Source organism: Gouania willdenowi, unplaced genomic scaffold (genome assembly GCF_900634775.1).
Source record: "Gouania willdenowi unplaced genomic scaffold, fGouWil2.1 scaffold_184_arrow_ctg1, whole genome shotgun sequence".
NCBI classification, from domain to species: domain Eukaryota; kingdom Metazoa; phylum Chordata; class Actinopteri; order Blenniiformes; family Gobiesocidae; genus Gouania; species Gouania willdenowi.
Window position 1 is genome coordinate 141,891 of NW_021144935.1, and position 8,263 is coordinate 150,153.

At 39.7% G+C, this 8,263-nt stretch overlaps 1 non-coding gene across 1 annotated transcript; it reads right to left on the minus strand.

Moving 5' to 3' along the window:
* Positions 1–4,153: 4,153 nt before the first annotated feature.
* Positions 4,154–4,227, minus strand: trnat-cgu (transfer RNA threonine (anticodon CGU)). The gene has a single exon. It is a non-coding gene; the product is annotated as a tRNA-Thr (tRNA).
* Positions 4,228–8,263: the final 4,036 nt, after the last annotated feature.

The following is an 8,263-nucleotide window of genomic DNA, read 5'->3' on the forward strand; positions in this document are numbered from 1 at the left end:
ATTTACCCACAATGCCTTGCGTTCTCAGAGTCCTACACGAGCAGCTGTAGCGGACAGACGATATGTCATGTTGACTTCAAAACACTGTAGGATGAATCTTATTAGATGGAAGCACATTGCTATGGCAAATAAAGCAGGCTGTGAAAAGTGGGAGGGGCCTATCATGACACAGGAAAATCTTTCGCCATAACTACGCCGTTATACGAAAACGCTTACAACTCCAGAATACAAAGTTCAAAGTGATTCATATTTGATACACATGATGACCGTACAGCCCCAAACAACAAACGATAACCAAAAACACCCACAATGCCTTGCGCTCTCAAAGGGCGCCGCTTCTTGGGCCGTCCTACGCCAGCAGCTCTAGCGGCAAGATGACATGTCGTGTTGACTTCAAAACACTGTAGGATGAATCTTATTAGATGGAAGCACATTGCTATGGCAAATAGAGCAGGCTGTGAAAAGTGGGAGGGGCCTATCATGACACAGGAAAATCCTTCGCCATAACTACGCCAACAGCTCTAGTTGATAGACGATATGTTGTGTTGACTTCAAAATAGTGTTGGATAAACCTACACGGAGAGGAGCAAATTGCTATTGTAGAAAAAACAGACTGGTCAGTGGGAGGAGCCTACGGGCGCAGAGAGAAAGCCTGTGATTACAAAAGGAGGTTTTGTTTTTTTTTTAATTTTCTTTTTAACCATCAAATTTTTTGTTTCATTGATACATTAGAATTTCAGAGCAGAGCTGAAGTCAACATCCAATGTAAACATTTTAAAGCCACGTTAAAGGCTCTTTTTCTTTACTGTAATGACAGAGGCACATTACTCTCAAACAATTACGGTGCCAATGGAGGCACGTGCACGCTCCCTGTGCGAGCGGGCGGGCACATACGTGACTCAATCATTAGCTTAGCATAACTAGCTGAGGCCTGCTCAGATGTTCACGGCCTAGTGAGAAGGCACGCACGCACACGCACTCACACACCGCAGGCACGCACATGCACACACCGCACGCACGCACGCACATGCACACGCGCCATGTGTCTGCGCCACAATCATTAGCTTAGCATAACTGGCTGAGGCCTGCACACATGTTCAAGGCCTAGTGAGAAGGCAGGCGCGCGCGCGCGCACACACACACACACACACACACACGTCCGCACCTTAATCATTAGCTTAGCATCAATGGCTCAGTCAGAGTTTACTTACCGCTTTGAAAGTCCGAGGTTTCTGGCAATGCAAGGGTGGAAAAGGTAGTCCAAAGTTGTTGGTGATCAATATCCAGTGACAAGTCCTTATAGGAGATGTGTAGCCAGATATTGGTAGAGTAATCGAGATGAACTTCACTATGGAAATCAATCTGAAGACAACGTGTGACTGACGGCAGGGGCCATTTATAGATTCGACCTGAACCTGACCAACCAATCACAGTGCAGCACAGTGCAGTGTGCGTAAAAACGCTTCAATCACGGATCAGAATTTTACAACAAATGTGTTTACTATTTAAATGCAATTAAAATGTCTTCAAATCTTTTTTCAATCATGAAAATCTGATAGAAACAGTTTTTAAACTAAAAGTTAAATGTATAAATTATAAATATTTCCATATTTAAATACATTAAATATAGTTTGATAAAAAAGAAACACAGAAATGTAATTATTTTATTTATTTGGCAACATTAACTAAAACATAAATATATAACTTATTGCTAGCTAATGCTAGGTTAAAATTAATGTTAGCTTAATGCTAACTCTAAATAATGCTAATGCTAGGTTAAAACAATTGCTAGACTAATGCTATGTTAAATAGTTTTTAAACTAAAACATAAATGGATAAATTATCAACTATGTCAATACAAAATAAAAATACAGTAAATACACTGTTGACATGAATAACAATGTTTTAACACTTTTTCAATGTGTGAGATAAAAAATTAAAAAAAAGAATAATTAAATGAATGTTAAAAATAACAAAAAGGAAAATTTAAAATTACATACAAATCAATTAATATAATTAATTAATTAATAATTATATATTTTAATACATTAAATATAGATTGATAAATAAAAGTGGAAATAAAAAGAAACACAGAAATATTGATTGTTATTTTATTTATTTGGCACCATTAACTAAAACATAGATATATAAATGATCAATTATTAGCCAATACTATATAAAAAAACAGTAAATACGCTGTTGACATGAATAACAATGTTTTAATACGTTTTCAATGTGTGAGAAAATAAATAAATTCTAACTAAATAAATGTGAAAAATAACAAAAAGGAACATTAAAAATGACGTACACATCAATTAATATAAGGGGACAAAATTGACAGATATTAAATATTCATATAATATTTCTATATTTAAACACATTAAATATAGATTGTTAAATAAAAGTGGAAATAAAAATAAACACGGAAATATGATTATTTCATTTATTTGCCACCATTAACTAAAACATAAATTTATAAATGATCAACTATGTCAATACTAACTAAGAATACAGTAAATACACTGTTGACATGAATAACTATGTTTTAACACTTTTTCAATGTGTGAGAAAAAAAAATAATACCTAAATAAATTACATACATATTTAATATCTGTCCCTTTTTTCCCTTATATTAGTTATTAATTTATGTATTTTTTCACACATTGAAAAAGTGTGAAAACATTGTTATTCATGTCAACAGTGTATTTACTGTATTTTGATTTAGTATTAACATAGATGATGATTTGTATATTTGTTGTAGCTTAAAAACTATTTAACATAGCATTAGTCTAGCAATAATGACACAGGAAAATCCTTCGCCATCATACCATTGAACTCTTCATCATCACTCCTCTTCATCACCAGTCCTCCTCTTCTGTGGAGTTTGCAGGTTCTCATTTCACACATACAATTAAGAACTTTAACTGCTTGGTCATTCTTTAACCAATTTACACCATTAAACTTTCACATGTTTCAAATATTCATTATCACTCCTCTTCTTCATCACCAATCCTGAAAAAAAACTGTCATCAGTGGGAGGGGCCTAAAATGACAGGAAAATCTTTCGCCATTTCTTGGTAAATGCAGTATCTCAGCTGTTTTTACACCAATTTACAACAAATTTGCTCAGGCCAATTCCAAAATCCCCAACAGTGGTATACGTGACCGTGGGTTACCGCCCCCGGCCGCTTCATCGGACCCTATGAAGCCGCTCACGGCTTTAATTATAATTGTAACTGTAAAGTTGAGATAATTGACATTGTAATTGTAATTGCCATGAAAATGTTATAAAATATTATAATTTAGTGCTAAATTAGGGAATCATGTTACAGTTCTATGTACAGTTCTACATATACTGTATGTAGTTAATAATTATTAAAATATGTTTCATATAATATTTTCCCACACTTTACCATTTAAAATCTATTAAATCTAGAGTTATAGGGACACAAAAAATGCTCTTACTTCCATACCAAAAATATTAATACCTATAGTATCATTAATTATGAATCCTAACAAGGAAACCAATAGATAGGAAATACATTAGATGTTAAACATTTGTTGTTAGTGTGTTTTACAACTGATTTAGAACTCGTTAGCATTAAATGCTAACAGAAAGCTACCACAAGATGAAGGTTAACTTTTATTAAGTTATTTAATTCAGGTTCAGTAATTGTGATTAATTGTAATTAAACATTAGTAATTAAGAACATAATTGTAATTAAGTTTCTGAGGATAAAAAATATTAACATTACATTTTCAATTACAATTCAATTCTAAGTGAAAAATGTAATTGAGGCCAACCCTGCAGCTCAGTAAGAACAGCTGTGTGTGCTGTGTGTCCTATCCTTCAGAATTAAAGTCAACTTCCACGTGGTGGAACCAGTGACCACAGAAGTGTGTGATGATGAAGATGATGGAGAAACTCTCCACAGACGTGAGGCCTTTGGTCAGATATGTGCAGCAGGTAATGAAGGAGACCACGCCCCCTGCTGTCACAGCTGGGAGTTACTATGGAGACGCTTCAGTTCACTTCCCTGGTCCTCTGTAGACTTCACAAACCAGGAACGCTTTCCATTCAAACCAATCCTAGAGCAGTTAAAGGGTGTAAACAAAACCATTAGCCACACCCCCTGTAGGTAATAGTGAGTGAAGGTATCAGTGAGAATTGAACTCACGACCCCTGGTTTACGAGACCAGTGCTCTAACCTCTGAGCTATGTAGACCTGTAGTTAAAAACAATGTATGCTTTAAAAACATTACAATAATGTGTGACTTACATTATATTTAACTTTTTTTTACATAACCCAGATATTGTGTTTTCCTAGTTTAATTCACCTTTTGGTGCTCTCCACACCTGGAGCCACAATCTTCTTCGTAGCGCGGAATCGTCCCTTGCTCAGGCTGGTCTGGTGTCGAGCTGGGTAGACAGTTTTTTTTTGTCATACTCCCCCAGTTCCTGCCACAGAGCAATGACCTGACTACATTCCTCCTGAGTCAGCGCAAGACGGTGGTCTCTTAGTCCAGCCAAGTAATCAGCCAGATCCTGCACTGAGCCATACCCTTCAATGTCATCAGGGCCAACCCAATCCTAACAAAAACAAAAACAAGAAAAAAGAACCACTGATGACAGCAGTGCACACTCATCAATCCATCTATTGCAACTTTTCTTTTTTTTTCTTTAAGGTAAACAACTTCTTACATGGCATGAGGAGGAATGTGGAGATGGAGTATTTAGAGTAAAACATTTTAAATTTAAAAAAATAAGCAAAACGTGAGATTTTAGAAACAGTTGTGTAAAACTCACTAGACTGTTCTGCAGGAGAAACTGTTTGTGTGGAATGGGGGAGCAGAGCGGTCACAGCAGGTGAAGGAGCTGCAGAAGCTGATGATGAGGCGACATCAATCAATCAATCAATCAATCAATCTTTATTTGTATAGCGCCAAATCATAACCAATGGTATCTCAAGGCACTTTACAGTAGAGCAGTCTTAAGGACGGACTCTTCATTTTATGGATACTCACATATGCATATATACGTATATACACATACATATGTATCCCACACCCAACACGAATTCATCATGGCGGCAAGGAAAACCTTCTGTTAAGCAGCAGGAACCTTGTGTGGATCCCATTCCTATGATGAACAGCCATCCACGTTATGCTGTGTTGGGTGTGTGCAGAGGAAAGGGTGGAGACAGAGTTGTTGAGACTCTGTAACTCCACACTGAGGATCCCACGGACCTGCAAGACAAAAGCCAGAAGGAGTACAGGAGCAAACACACAAGGGAAGAAGCAGACATAGAGGGAGTGTTTGAGAGAGGAATGGGACCCTCTCCGGTCCCTCTCTAACCTAAATGACCTCTCTCTTAACGCCCTCTCCAACCTAGCATCCCAGACCCCCCCCCCCCCCCCGGCAGTCTATGCCTATTGCATCTTAATTATGAGCTATGAGCTGGTTCCTAACTAGAAGCTTTATCAAAGAGGAATGTTTTGAGCCTAACCTTAAAGGTAGAGAGGGTGTCTGCCCCCCGAACCGTGGTTGGTAGACGGTTCCAGAGAAGTGGGGCCTGATAACTGAAAGCTCTTCCTCCTATACTACTTCTAGAGACAAATGGAACAACGAGTAGGCCAGCATTTTGAGAGCATAGTGTGACTGAGTCACTGGCAACAGAGGGATAACGGGGGGAATGGGAGGCACAAAGGCAGTAGCCTGAGGAGATGGAGCTGCTGAGGAACCAGGAACAGCTGCAGATGCTTGTGAGGCGAGAAGTGCTTGCTCTGCCTCTAGTGTGGGTACTGTCATGTCCTGAAATTCTTCAGGTTCTGTGAAGCCCTCATCTATCTCAACTTCAGTGGTCTCAGACTCTTCAATGACCACTTTGTAGTCCTGCAGAACTTTGCCAGTTTGCTGATAGAGGTATTCCACACCTAAAAGCTCACCTTCAAAATGATGATTTAACAAAACAAGACAAAAAAAGAAAAGAAAAGAAAAGAAAAAGCACAAACAAGAACACAAAAAAAGTTAAACATTAGATGAAAGCATAAGTTGAAGAAATCAAAAACAAACAATCATATAACAATAATTAACCTGTGTATTGTCTTGGCCCGACATAAGGGATGATCTTTTCGCCCAGAACCTCCTCTGCTAGGGTGTTAGCAGCGTGACGGAGCAGATGGTTGTATGAGCACGACTGCTCATCCTTTGATGCTGCCACAGCCCGGTCCTCATTCCACCTTGATAGCCCATCCAAAAGATAGGCCTGGAAGAAGACATCACTTGCCAGGGTCCCTATAAAGTAATTCAGAAAACAGAGAATAAAAAAATATTTATCATACATATTGTTCCAACAACATATTTCTGTTTATAATCATTAGAAGACTTGCAATTAATCTGATTCTTTAGGATCCGTCATGTTATATTTCAGTGTAGTCACAAAATACTTTTGTAAGAAAAACAAAAACAAATAAAGTATGACAATGTTTACCAGGGATGAAACGGTTCAGGTGAAGATGAAAAGACTCCAGTGACGTAGAACCTCGGGCACAGCGGTACGTGGGCAGACGGTGACCTCCCTTCAGGACATTTCCCGTCTGCAGGGAAAGCTGGATCCCTTGTGGATCCTGGATGCAGGTGACATGTTTCTTCTGGGATTTAACGATTTCACTCATTCTTGCTGAGTTTATCAGTGGGACTCCCAGAGTGTCACGACCGTTGTCACCATCCAAGCCCTGGATGAGCCTTTCAATGAGAACCTGTGTCTCCCGAACACCGCGGGTGGTCCTCTTGCAGTGCAGGGCAAGCTCACTTTGGCTGATAGACCGGAGTACATCTGCCTCAGATGGAGTTCGGCCTTTAGCTTCTAGCTCTGACTGCTTTGCTATTTTCAGAGCCTTCAGGTTGTCTTCATCACACATGAAGATGCAGTGGCTGAGGCGACCCATGAAAGTGGCATACAGCTGGTGGGAATCAGTTGTGCAGCCAACCGAAAACCTCCTCATAAAGTGCCAAATGTCGAGCCGGATGTTCAGATGTTTCCATTCTTCGAACATTCTCCTAAGAAAGCTGTTGCCACAGCAGTCTTTGTCGACATAGAGCACATCAGGAGGAGGTACCCCAGCCATCCTGTATCTCCTGACCAGCCCGTCAATCATTGGCCCGAGGCCAAACCCCTCACTGGCAGTGAGCACAGACATGATGACCTGTCCATGCTCATTTCCAACATTTGTCACCCAGGTCACAGTTCCAGAGCTCCTCCCTGCAAGTTTGCGGGCAACTTTTTTCGTAGAGTCCATTTTTAAAATGCGGCCAAGTTGGGACGTGATGGCTGCTTTAATTTCTTCCAGCCTCTGAAGAACATCCTGGGCGTACACCTGCATCAGCCACCTGTGTTTAGGAACAGTAAGCATTGCAGGTGTGGGTGGAAATGTCACAGGACTAATCAGACCCTTCTCCTTGGCACTCTTCACTCCTCTGCAGTCTGTCAGGTACTGCACCGTCTTCTGCAGCCAGATTTCAGAGTGACGCTCCTACAGCTTCCTCTGAATCTGACTGCTGCTGTTTCCCAGGCATCAAACTCACAACCTCCATATCTCAAGCAAGTTTGGATGTTAAAATGGATGGAAACTGCATCCTGTGGCCAACATCAAGCTGTGAAATGATGCCATGGCTCCAGCTGATGACCTTCCTCTTGCATCTATTGCAGGCAAGATATTCAGATGCCATAAAATAGATAGTGCCTAAACTCACCACCTGTCTGATCTTCTGATGCAGACCAGCTGAATACAGGAGCTCTTTGTGACAATCTGAGTGAGGACACATCAGCTTTACTTGCCAAAGCTTTTCGAGGCATCCAGAGGAACAGAGGATGGCTAAAGTAGTTCTCCAGCCGAGGGACATTTTTGGCCTGCAATGGCGCCTGTGGAGGATACCACCAAAGTTTGTCCACTCTGTTAAAGTCCAACTCCGGGTGTCCCTGTGCTGTCCACTTGAACAGAGCCTTTGACATCGACTTCTGGTCTACTTCAGGGAGCGTCTTTATCCAGCCAGCTGGAAGACAGACTCTCTGTGCTAAAACACGCACAAAAAAATGCAAAAAACATAGATGAAAAATTAAAAGCAAATATCAACATAAACAAAATATTTGAAAGCTTCTGAAATAACATATGAATGCAAAAGACATAAATACAAAGGAGGTACATAATATACATTTATTTTTCATTTATAATGTAAATGCAAAAACTAAATGAATAAATAAAA